The sequence below is a fragment of the Tauraco erythrolophus genome, chromosome W, assembly GCF_009769465.1.
Source record: "Tauraco erythrolophus isolate bTauEry1 chromosome W, bTauEry1.pri, whole genome shotgun sequence".
NCBI classification, from domain to species: domain Eukaryota; kingdom Metazoa; phylum Chordata; class Aves; order Musophagiformes; family Musophagidae; genus Tauraco; species Tauraco erythrolophus.
This window is the reverse complement of record NC_141497.1, coordinates 28,146,041-28,159,322: the sequence shown is the minus strand read 5'-3', so window position 1 is coordinate 28,159,322 and position 13,282 is coordinate 28,146,041. Positions and strand designations below refer to the sequence as shown.

General features: G+C 49.4%; 1 pseudogene; it reads right to left on the bottom strand.

The window, feature by feature from the left end:
• Positions 1-902: 902 nt before the first annotated feature.
• LOC147526285 (Fanconi anemia group G protein-like) lies at positions 903-11,834 on the bottom strand (annotated as a pseudogene).
• Positions 11,835-13,282: the final 1,448 nt, after the last annotated feature.

Below are 13,282 nucleotides of genomic sequence, written 5' to 3'. Positions count from 1 at the left end.
CCACACAGCTGCTCACTCACCCTCACCCTCCCCCACCTCTGGAGAATGGGGAAGAGAATTAAAGGGGAAAAGGGAAGGAGACTCGTGGGTTGAGACAAGAACAATTTAATAACAATAATATAAAGTTAAAAGTAATAATGATACAATAATAATAATATATGAGAATACATATAATGATAAAAATATATACAAGCAAGTGATGCACAGTATGATTGCTCACCACTTGGTGACCAACGACCATCCCGGCAAATGATCCTGAAACAGATAAGTCCCAATACCACAATCCCAGATGAGCAAGAGGCCCGAAAAGAGAGCAAGAGAGAGATAGATAGTACTCTGAGAGACCAAGAGTCTGAGAGAACTCTCAGAAGGAAGAGTTTCTTCCCAGTCAACTGTCATCTATATACTGGGCATGACATTGCATGATATGGAATACTTCATTGGCCAGTTTGGCCCTCAATCCTAAGTCTAAGTACAAATCATAAGGAGAGTCGTGGATCCCCCGTCCCGGCTATGCTCCCCCCCATCCTGTTGTGCTCCTGCACACTGGCAAGAACACGGCAGCTGAAAAGTCCTTGAGACCTCAGTGCCAACTACAAACATCAGTGCACTGTCAGCATTCTTCTTGTAACAAATCCCAGACTAAAACCAAAACACAGAGCTCTTGTAGCTGTAAAAAGAACTAACTCTGTCCCAGCTGAAACCAGGACACCCATAAAGCCAGACTTGCAAGACATAACCAAGAAACCTGTGGGTAGGAGGACAGAAGAGCTTTGGTATCATCCCTGGGCTGGGAAGTCAGCTACAAGTTGCCAGGCCAGCTGTCGTGCTGCACTGCACTCTGCCCTGGCCCACACCAGCCATTGCTGCCTGCTGGGAAGGTCCCATCTCCCAGCAAGGCTTCATCCTCTGCTGAATTGCACTATGGCCTCCTTGCTGTCACCCAGCTTGGCCCATGCCTAGCCCTGGTGCAGGTATCCAGCTGCTCTCCACATGAGGCAGCACAGATCCTCCTTCTTCTGGGACAGGAGTCTACCTGCCAGCCCTGCCCCTGGTGATGGGCACTCCAGCTGCTCCAACCTCTCCTCCACTCATAACATCTATGGGATCGGGTCAGTTGTCCAGCTGATGACCTCCTCACACACAGTTATGGCATCCTGGTGCCTCCCAGCCTGCTCCAAGGCTGACACTGCTTCCAGGAACACCTTGGGGATCCTGGGCAGAGCTGAGCCACCATCTAGGTGCACCTGGGGAGCAAAAGCAATGGCAGTGCTCAGATGCAGAACTGCAGAGCACTCAGCAAGCAGAATGACCCTGTGCTTACTGGGAACCCAGAGATGCTGCCCAGCAAAGCTCACTCCCACAGACACAGGAGCCTGTCAGAGGAGGCAGAAGCTGTGAAGCACTAACAGCTCAGCAGAGTCAAAGCAGCAAATCCTTACTCTTGAAGTGAAGGACATCCAAAACTAGGCTGACAGCTACTCCTCACAGGAAAGGGGAAGCTGTTTCTCCAGACAGTAGTGGCACAGGTCAGAGATGCCAGCCCCCACCTTGTTTCCTTCACATCTCAAACTAGATACTGAAACCTGGAGCGCAGGGATGAAGTCTGGGCCCAGGCTTTAGGATGGAGATCCAATCTCATCTACCAAGTCACCAAGGGAGTTCTTCTTCACCAAGATACCTACCTGCTGCTGCAGCCCCTCCTGAAGTAGAGTCAGAAAATCCAGGTAACGTTCCACTGCATCAGTCACCCAGACTTTTCTCCCCAGTATGAGCAGTTGCCCACATAGCTGAGGAGAAAGTGTCAATAGACACGTGCACATACTTAAACCTGCCAAATTCAGGAACATGCGTTACATCCGTCTGCCAAAGCTGCAGGGCCTTTAGGCCTCTGGGGTTTACCCCCGATGGCAGAGGTGCCGCAAGTCCATGACAGTCAGCGCAAGCACTGACAATGTCCCGAGCCTCAGTGGGCATTAAGTGGAACTGTTTCTGCAGGGTATGTGCACTTTGATGGAAGAAATTATGCGATGCCTTGGCTTGTGCAATTTTGTCAGGCTGAGGTGCTACCCATGCGGGGTTAGCTAGCATGTCAGCCCTGGCGTTGCCTTCGGTTATAAAACCTGGCAAATTAGCATGACTATGGATATGCAGGATGTAATATGGGTGAACTCGAGCTTGAATTGCACACCATAACATTTTTAATAGAGAAAACAGAGCCACATTATTTACCTCTTTCAGAAGTGAACAATCTAAGCGTTGCGTTATATCAGCCACATAAGCAGAATCGGTGACCAAATTCAAAGGTACCTGCGAGAACCGTTGAATGGCCATGGCAACAGCCCTCAGTTCAACCAACTGGGCTGAGCCTGACTCATGGCCTTCCAGCACCTGCCACTCAGATTCCTCCTTCCAGGTAACAATAGCTTTCCCAGACCCATCAGTGAAGACGGTGGGTCCTTGTACTGGCACTCGGCTATTTTTTGGCCGCAAGGTAAAGCTTGTCGATCTTGCCAATTGCAGCAATTTATGGCTGGGCAGATGATATGCAACTTGTCCTGAGAAATTTTCCAGCGCACTTTGGAGAGGAGCACTGTTAGTAAGGCTCCACTCAAAGTATTCCTGCTGTACTGGCAGAAAAATTATTGCAGGATCCGCTGCCATCAATTGTAGACAGCACTGACGGCATTTGATTATCAGACAAGCAATTAATTCAAATAACGTAGATGCTGTCTTTTTTGGTTGGTGTGGCAAAAAGACCCATTCCAGAATATGCAAGGGGTCAGACCACTGTTTGTTCCATTGGCCAATGATACCTGTTGGATGAGAATCTGGAGTGGTAATAAAAACGGTAATATCAATGGAGGGATCTATTCGGTAAACCTGACGAGCAGAAACAGCCTGTTGAACCTCCTCTAGTGCCTGTCACACTTAAGGAGTCAATTTTCGAGGTGAATTCAACTCGGGGTCCCCCTTTAAAATATTAAAGAGCGGCGCAAGTTGCACCATGGTTAGCCCTAGATAGGGACATAACCAATTGATGATGCCCAACAGTTTGAGCGTCATTCAAGGTCTTAATAGAACTTGAGAATTGCACCTCTTGGTGTTGTATAGTTTGGTCCAAAATTTTGACTCCTAAATATCTCCAAGGAGGATGCTGTGAAACTTTCTCCGGAGCCACTTGCAATCCATAAGAATGCAGAACAGCAAGCAGCCAAGGCTGTACCTTCAGCAGCTCGTCCTGGGTGGATGCTGCTACCAGGATATCATCCATATAATGGTAGCAGTATGCTTCAGGGAACTGCTTACGGATTCCGGACAAAACTTGAGCAATGTACCATTGACAGATAGTCAGGCTGTTCTTCATGCCCTGAGGTAGGACCTTCCATTGATATCTCTTTGCAGGTTCAACGTTGTTAACTGCAGGTACAGTAAAGACAAACTTTGGTTTGTCATTAGGATGTAAGGGGATCGTGAAAAAAACAGTCCTTCAAATCAATGATCAAGATTTCCCACCCTGCTGGAATCATGGTGGGTGAGGGCATACCAGGCTGCAATGCCCCCATGCTTTCCATTACTGCATTGATTTTTCGGAGATCTTGCAGCAATCTCCATTTTCCTGATTTCTTCTTAATTACAAAGACAGGAGTATTCCAGGGAATGGTAGAAGGTTCAAGGTGTCCCTGTTGTAATTGTTCCTTAACTAGGTGATGAAGGGCAACTAATTTTTCTTTCGGTAGGGGCCACAGGGGTTGCCAGATGGGTTTGTTTGCTAACCACCGCAAAGGCAACGTAGGATACTGTGCGCCCTTCAGTACAGTGGCCCCCATCAAAAATTTGTCCCGATACGTACTCCCCAGGCCGCCAAGACATCCCGCCCCCAGAGGTTAAGCGGAGCTGTAGTGACATAGGGCCGAATTGTATCTGTTTGACCCTCTGCGTTCTTTACCACCACAGGTCATTCGCTTCGATAACTCTGTGCGGTTCCTCCCAGTCCTGCAATGGCTGACCCCGCAGGGGCTAAAGGCCATGTAGGAGGCCATGTGGAGGAGGAGACGATTATCACATCAGCACCTGTGTCAATCAAACCTCAGAGCTGAATCCTGGATGGCTGGGCATTTGGCAATATTAAGGTGCAAGTCATCTGTGGCTTTTGGCTGGAGATATCCACAGTCCAATAAACTTGCGGAAGTCCTGTGGAACCAAAGCCACCACCTTCACGACTCTGTCATTTTGCCTTAGGAACACTTGATTTGAAAGGCACAAGTTGAGCGATCCGAGTCTTTCCCGGTATTGTGACGGGGGGGTGGGCATGGAAACCATAGCACAAATTTGTCCTGTGAAGTCAGCGTTGATAATTCCTGGGTGAACAAAGATCCCTTGAATGGTGGTACTAGATCTTCCCACCAACAACGCACTCAGCCCGTGTCCTAGAGGCCCAAGTGTATCCAAGGGAACCTTAGAGACCCAACAGGATTCTAAGACGACTGTTGTTGCGGTGCACACATCAACCCCAGCTGATCCCTTTGTGCTGGCTACAAGCTGGCTGAGTAAGCCTGGGTTGGTATCATGCCCCAGGGAAACATTTCTGTCTGAGCACACATCCCCATTGCGCTCCTGGGGAAGTTTCCCGAACTTGTCAGGGGTCGGCCATTGGCATGATACAAGGATTCACAATATCTTGCAGAATGGCCTGGCTTATTGCATCTTATGCAGCGAGCAGGTCTCCTGTTATCCTTGTTTCTTCTTTTTTGTCTCGTCTGTCTTTGTCTATTGTCCCTCTTAGGTTGTCTTTTCAGTTCCAGGTCAGCATTTTTGGGTTGAATAGGCCGTAGAATTGTGGCCAGAGCAGACTTATAGCTTTCAGATTCTAGCTTCAAGCATGCTTCAATCATTTCTGTTAGCGTAGGTTCCCCTGGCATGGAATTTATGATTTTTCTACATTCTTCATTGGCATTGTCTTTTGCCAGCTGCTTACGTAATAGCTGTCTCAAGTTTTCATCTTCGACCTGTTTTTTGAGGGCTGCAGCAATTTTCTGCCCTTGATACATCTTCACATACCGAGTTTTCGGGGCAGCCATATCTATGCCCTTTAAGAGAGCTCCCATGCTGATCTTTTGGGCTTGCTCAAGAGCTTAGGGGTGCCATGTAGCTTGAAAATCGGGGTCAGCGAAAGCATTGGCTCCCAGTAGAGCATCTGCTGGAGCTCCGTATCTGGGGTCAGTTGGGGGTAATTGCATATTTCCAGCTGCAGCTCTCTCAGCCATTCTTCTCCAATTGGCCTTGAAGACAGTATATTGTACTGGTTGAAATAATACCTGGCCTAGATGTTTAATGTCGAATGGGGAGAGTAGGTCAGTATTTAATATCCTGATGATCTGCATGACCTGAGGAGAGTCTAGCCCATATTGTGCTACTTTGTTTTGCAGGTCTTGGACTACTTTCCAGGCAATGGTTTCGTGTTTGTCAATTTGGCCTGAGTTGGGAAGCGCCTTTTGTACTGGAAAGGCTTGGATAAGATCCTCTGTTCGTTCATTACTTCCCTGAACAATCTGCTCAGACCCCTTTTCAGGCAATCCAACTTTTTCTATTAGGTCCCAGTCCCTAGCCTCCAGAGCCCGCCTCTTGACTTCTTCCCAGAACCATTTTGAATTTTTTGGACACACAGTCACCTTACATTCAGGAAAGATCCAGGGACGGTTGTGGGCCAGCCATGTTTGTTGTTGTCTGACCGTCGCCACGGCTTCCTGCAGTGATGAAGCATCATCACGCAGGGGTGTATCCAATGGCTTCTGACAGGATGCAGACGCTGGGCCAATGGGTCATGTAAAGGCGGAGGCTGTGGCCGGTTGTGGAACCGTCCACGGGGATGCAGTCCGGGTTGCGGAAACTTGTGTCGGCACCACTGTCTGTGAAGGTGCCACTGCTGGAGCTGTCAGTGGCATGCTTGGCGCCACTTCTGGGGTCGTTGCTGGGCCGGTTGGCACAGCCAGCCCAGGTTGTCCCAGTACGGATTCGGCAGCAGTAACTTGCCGCAACATTTCCATCAATGCTGTTAGTTGTTGCGACATTCCTTGCAAACCTGCCATAACCTGGTGTATTATGAAATGCATTGTTTGGGGTTGCTCCATTTGTGCCTGTGGCAGATAGCCAGGCACTATGGGTGATGCCGCAGGACATGAAGCTGCAGAAGACCAGGGTGCCATGCCTGGGAACGGTCCTTGTGGTGCCTGGTCTGGTTGGGGGGCAAATGGCGGAGCAGTAGGAAGAACACGTTCTGCTGTATTGGCCAAAGTAGCTGGTTGAGATGCAGAAGAAGGGGAGGCTGTTGGGGCAAAGGGTGGGGGACACTCCAATGCTTTGTCTTGTCCAGAGGAGTACTCTGGCATCAAAAAAATCACGAGGAGGATACTTGGGTTGGACATAATCTCGCAGGGAGGGGTAAAGCTTCTGTGCAGTCCCCATGACTTTCTCCCTATCTGAGGACAGCGGGGGCACAACTGGTGCACTACCCATGGTCAGTCCCCCTTCAGATAACTCATCGTCCCCTTCAGAAACTTCACTTGCAGATTCATCAGAATCTGGCAATTCTTTTTCCTTTCTTTCTACCATCCATTTCTGCATTACATCACATACAGTTCCCCAAATACATAATAGGCCAGTCAGGTTCTTTCATCCAAACACTGTTTCATAGATTAGCTTATCCCCTAGCTGCTTCCACATTTCTGAGCTAAAGGGGGTGTTAAGGTCAGTCAGGCATTCATGCTCTGCTACCCAATTTAACAGCTCACAGAGAGCTTCATCACTTATTTTAACACCTGTGACTGTCATTGCAAGTTTAAGAATGGAAAACATGCTTTCTTTTGTGGAGTTTTGTCCCATCATTCTAATTTGGAGTTCGTCCCTTGGAGCCCCATGTACAGAAGCACGTACCTTCAGATCTTAGTTGTGGCTGGATCACATCGGGGTCACCAGTTGTTGCAGCAAGAAGGCTTCAGGCAGCTCCAAGCAGACCAATATTCTAATGCAAAGGCTTCAGGCTCTACTCTAAGGAAGGCCCACACTCCTCCAAGGCTCAGGAGGAAATGCCTCACCCTTAGGAGTAAACGCCCTGCCTTAAATAGTCAGGAGTCACATGGTTTACTAGATGGGTCAAGGCTATTGGTCACTTGACCATCCATCTCCCAGAGTGATTGGCTGAATGCTACAGCACCTGTTTCAAGGCAACTTTCCCAGTGTAACAAGCCACAGGTGTTTCTTAGTTAGCCTGCATAGGGAAAGAACCTTCACAGGATGCTGCAGCAGCCAAAAGGTTTCTCCACACCTGCAACAGCAGCACTGAACTGAGTGATTTCCAGGAGCACAGAGAAAACCACAGATCCCAAACAAGCAGACCAGAGGTGCTGTTACCTCCTATCTAGTAAACACCACTGTGCCAGCAGGTACTTCACTTGAGAGGGGTGGCAATGGCAAAGGAGAGAAGCTAGTATTGGTGTGTGGACAAGGAGCTGTGTTTGGATTAGGAAATATGGACTAAAGGAAGCAGCTGCTGGAGAGTCTTTTCCCCAGAACCTGTGAAACAGGAACAGACAATATAGTCAACACAACTCTGGTCAAACCCCAAGCAGTTGCAATCACTTGCCATTTCTGGCATCTGGAGATGCACCCAGATGAGCAGAAGCAATGCACTTCAGAAGCACAGCTACACTGTTCTCTCTCACTACAGCACAGCTGCTTCCAGGAAGAGGAAGAGCAACCAGGATCACACAGGGACAGGCAGACTTCTACTTGCCACACAGCATCAGGAGATATGCAAGATCACCCAGAGCACATGGTGCCTCAGGTTTTCAGTTCAAGGTGCTCTGAGCTACCTGGAACAGCATCTCCCATCACAGCCGCAGACCTAGTTAGACCAGATCTTGGGCCGTTCACTATGAGAGAGATCTTTCTCTGTCGCGGACTGCCTGTGTCTTCTTCCGATGGGTCGCAACCAACCGACTGTTGCGACCACAAGGTATTCTACAATCAGAAGGCTCTTCTAAACTCACTGCTACCTTAATCCAACAGAGAGCTCCAATTCACGCTCTCCCGAGGGCTCCTACCTCTCCAAACTCCAGGAGGGAAATACCCCACTCCCTCTTGGGAGTGCCCCACCTTTAAACTTCCCATAGGTCACGTGGTCTCCGGCCAACCAACGTGACTCAGCACCTGTCTTGATGAGGCACAGGTGCTCCTCATGTAGCAGCCAGGAAACTTCCCCAACAATTCCCCCTTTTCTTTTAAAAAAAAAAAAAATTGCCTCGCAGCCTTTAGGGGTTTCCAACGTTTCAATTCCATTTTCCGTCGCCGTTTATTAAACACCTTGGGACCGGGTCATGGGGAAGTCGTTCTCATATTTTTTTATCATACCACGTTGGCGGTGGATATATCCATTGTTCTGACGACGATGGATACATCCACCCTGGCTGCTCTGGCTGCTTCTCTGGCTGCTTTAGCATTCCCTCTGCGGTCTTTTCCGGACTGGTCTGCGGCTGTTGCAGCGTTCCCGCAAAGGGCTTGCCTGGGCCATAAGACATCTGTACACGCTTTCTCTTTCTGCTGTTTCCCGGCCGGCCGTTTGATTTGCAGTTTTTGGCGAGATGACCTATTCTCCCACAAATATAACATCTTTGTTTAGTTAGAGCAGTGGCCAATGTGGTCATCTCGCTTTCTACGGGCCCAACTTTGGCACATGCAATCACCATTTCTTCTAGAGAGGGGTCCCCCGGCAATACTTCAATGACTCTCCGACAATCAGGGTTGGCATTGTCCTTTGCCAGCTGTTTTGTCAACAGTGCCCGTAGTCTACTGTCAAATATCTGCTTTTCTATTGCCCCCTGCAATCTCTCAACGAACCGTAGAAAAGGTTCGTTGGCCCCCTGTTTAATTGTTGAATATTTTGCTTTAGGCTCAGCCATTTCTGCTGTACGTAATAGTGCCTGCATCCCTATTTGTTTAACCTGTTCGAGGATCTGGGGATGCCATTGAGCCTGTATTGCCGGGTTACTAAATACTTGACCCGTTCCCATCAATACATCGGTACCTATAGCATAGCATGGGTCGCTTTGGGGTAATTGGATATTCTGTAATGCCTGCTGGTCGGCCAATTGTCTCCAAACATTTGTGAAAACGGAGCGCTGCACCGGTTGGAACATGACCTGGGCTAGATGTTGAAAATTGTACGGCACCAAAATTTCTAAGTTTAATAATCGTAATAGTTGTGTTACCGCCAGTGAGTTTGGTCCGTATCGCGCTACCGCTTTCTGCATGTCCTGGATCACTTTCCATGACCAGCCCAAATGTTTATTGGGCTGGTTGGCACCCGGGAGGGCCAGTTCTACGGGAAACGCACTCGGCTCTCCTTCCATTTTCATTACCGATAGTTTTTTATTACTAACTGGTAACCCCAAAGCTTGTATCAAGTTCCAGTCCCCGGCCTCTATTGCCTCTTTCTTAACTTCGTTCCAGAAAAGTACTGGATCACGATGAGCTGTCATGGCAGGCGGGGTAATTTCTGTTATTTCTAACTGTGGAGCAGGGGATAAGCATGTCTCTAGAGGGGCCGGCGGGGCGGATTTTGGCGACTTTTTCTTTGGTGGAGAAACCAGTGGAAACTTTCCAGCTGAACTGTCGCTTGCTTTAGGGGTTTCTCCTGAAATTTCTTTCACTGCAGGGGGGGTCATGGCCTGCTGCAACATGTTCACTACGGTTGCTAACTGCTGGGATATACCTTGCAGCATTGTCATGGCCTGTCGTACTAATAACGGCTGCATTGCTCGTACTTGTGCCATGTATGTCGCCGGATATGAATTTGCCAGGGGTGGGGTTATTAAATCAAACGGCGGAGCTGTAGGCTCGATACTTCCTGAGGAGGAAGGGGGGGTTGCTGGGGCAAAGGGTGGGGGACGCTCCAGTATCTCCTGGAGGGTGGGGCAAAGCTCCTGCATAGTCCCCGCCACTTTGTTGACCTCTGTGAACAGTGAGGACACATCTAGTTCATTGTCCACACTGTTTCCCTCAGACAGTTCGTTGCCCCCTTCGTATCCTTCGCTTGCGGATACATAATCTGTAAATTCCTCTTCCTCCTCTTCCTCCTCTTCTGCTGACCCCTTTTGAATTATATTATCTAGGGCCTCCCATGTACGCAGAAGGTCGGTCCGGCCTCTTTGATTAACCACGGCTTCATAGAGCAACTTATCCCCCAGCTTTTTCCAAAGTTCTAGGTTAAAGGTGCAGGTAAGGTTGAATAGATCTTCGTGCCCCGCTGCCCAGTTAAGTAAACTATATAGGTCTTCATTACCTATGTTGAGCCCCGCAGCCATCCCTGCAGATTTGAGAAAGGTGAAGGTCTGATTCTCCTTGACAAAATTCTGGCCCATTTCAGCTCCCAGCAGCTCACCTTGTTTCAGGCGTCTAGGTTGAAACAGATCAATTCACAGCTCTCCTGCTGCTCTCGAGCTTCACTGGGTTTTATCTCCACCGCAGCTCACCCTGCGGTCCAGGCAGTTCGCGTTTCGACGAATCACATCGGGGTCACCAGATGTCGCGGACTGCCTGTGTCTTCTTCCGATGGGTCGCAACCAACCGACTGTTGCGACCACAAGGTATTCTACAATCAGAAGGCTCTTCTAAACTCACTGCTACCTTAATCCAACAGAGAGCTCCAATTCACGCTCTCCCGAGGGCTCCTACCTCTCCAAACTCCAGGAGGGAAATGCCCCACTCCCTCTTGGGAGTGCCCCACCTTTAAACTTCCCATAGGTCACGTGGTCTCCGGCCAACCAACATGACTCAGCACCTGTCTTGATGAGGCACAGGTGCTCCTCATGTAGCAGCCGGGAAACTTCCCCGACATTTCTCCACAGCTGTGTTTGTATCTTACGGATTTTGAAAAGCTGAAGAGCTAACTCAGTGCTGCAACCTGCTCCTCCCAGGCAAACCAAGGTTGCTATGGCTAATGCACATCACCTCACAGCCACAATCTGCCTTTTAAAAGGCCTCTTTATGAGATACTTCATTAAGAGACTGATGCTCTCTGACACGAGAGTGTAACCTCTTCTCTCAAGCCACCAAGAACATGAACTGGGTCTTGCCACATCCAACAGTCAGGTGCTAAGCAGGAATTTTGGATCTAGCTGGGCTCTTTTCTGCCCACTGCTGAAGGCAGCATCATAGCTGGATCACTGTAGCCTACTTTGGGGACACCTCCAGGGTAAAACAGGCCCTCAGAAGATAGGAGCCTGCTTGAAGCTCTGTGCAGGCTCTGCTGGGCAAAAATCAACCCAGAACTACAGGAAGCAGACAAACCTCGTAGAGCAGAGCCAAGGCCTGCAGCTTTGCATAAGTCTCCCCTAGTTCACGATACACTGCTGCCGCATGGGACAGGGCAGGAAGGCACAGGAAGTTGTGGAGGTTTAAGGCACGGACCCCGCTGAGTGCTTCAGGTGAAAGCACAGGCGAAATTGTTTATTGAGCCAAGCTGGCAATCTTATATACATGCAACAAGCCCCTCTCCCGCATTTGGTCCCAGTCCTTGTTTACAGTAAGAACATCTTTCTGTTCTTCTTTCCAAGGTCGCTGTTCTCAGTTCCGTGTCCAGCACACCTGTTCTTGTTACCCGTTGTTTGCAGTTCTCACACACTTCTACTTCTTTGTTTCGTTCTCATGTACTTCTATTTTTGTGTCCCATGGTCTCAGGGGCATTCCATCTCCCACAGGAAGTCTACCTGGAGGGCCCATTTCAGGTGCTGAATAGCTGTCCGAGGCTTGCCCTGGATAGATGGGAAGAGGTGCATGTTGCAAGGATGTCTTTCTGACATCTTTATTGTTCCATAGGATCCAGATCCCTATTTTGCTTCCTCAGTGATCCCCACTAAGCAAGGGCAGTACTTTAGCCAAAGGCAGCCCTCCTCAGGCTGTTTTTTGAGCTTCTGTCCTAGTTTTAGCTGGGACAGGGTTAGCTCTTCTTTTTAGCAGCCAGAAGAGCTCCATGTTTTGGTTTTACTCAGAGGCTCGCTCTGAGAAGAATGCTGATAGCAAGCTGATGTTTGTGGTTGGAAGTGAAACTCCAAGGACTTTTCAGTGTGCCGGAGTGCAGAAGCACGGCAGGATAAGGGGGGAGCATAGTTGGGACAAGGGAGACACGAATCCCCTTGTGATTTGTGGTGGAACTTAAGATTGAGGGCCAAACTGGCCAATTAGTATTCCATATCATGCAGCGTCATGCCCAGTATAAAAGTGAGGGTCAGCCGGAAAGAAGGGCTTTTGCACTTTGGCTCTTTCGTCGCTTTTGCTCTTTTGCGCTTGCTGCGCTTTTGCTCTATTGTTTTTTTCTTTCTTTTTCTCTCTCTCCCAGTACTCCCACTCTCGGAGTACTATCTCTCTCTGCCCCTCTCTATTTCGGGGCCTCGCGTTCGTCCAGGATTGCAGCTTCGGGACGAGACAGGCTTCGCATATGTCGTGGTTTTAGGCTGATCCAGCAACTAAAACTCACACAGTCTCTCCTTCTCCAGTAAAGTAGAGAGGATAGGGAAAAAAAAAAACAAAGGGACTGAGGGTTGAGACAAGAACAGAGGGAGCACCCACCAACCATGGTCCTGGGCAAAACAGGCAGAGCTTTTCTCAAAGCAAAACAGTTTATTAATGATTACTTAGAAGGACAAAGGGAAACAAAAACCGATTACTTGAGAGGACAGAAAGAAACAAAACCAGATCTTAAAACCGACACCTTCCCCCCACCCCTTCCTTTTCCTCCCAGCTCTACCTCCTCCCCCCAGCAGCACAGGGGGCAGGGACTGGGGGAGTGCAGGTCAGTTCATTCCATGCTGTTACTGCTGCTTCTTTCTTAAAGGAGAAGGAGTCCTTACACCCTTTTCCCCTGCTCCAGTGGATCCCCTACCCACGAGGAAAAATCCACAAACTTCTCCAGCGTGAGTCCAGCCCACTGGAAACAATCCTTCCCCACAGATTGCTCCGGTGTGGGCTTTACCACAGTCTCGGGTACTTAGGGAGCCGTAGCCACTCGCTCCGGCGTGGGTTGTCATGCAGACTCCAGATGCCTCTCTGCCGTGTCGTGCACCCCAACACGACCATCCTCAGGCTCAGGCATCTTCTCCCCATGGGCTGCGAGTGGGTCTCTGCTCCACCGAGGCCGTCCTGGTTGCAGGGAGGCCGCCTGCTATCTCACCATCAGCCGCAGGGGAAACTCGGCTCCGGCACACCTCCTCCCGCTCCATCCTCACTG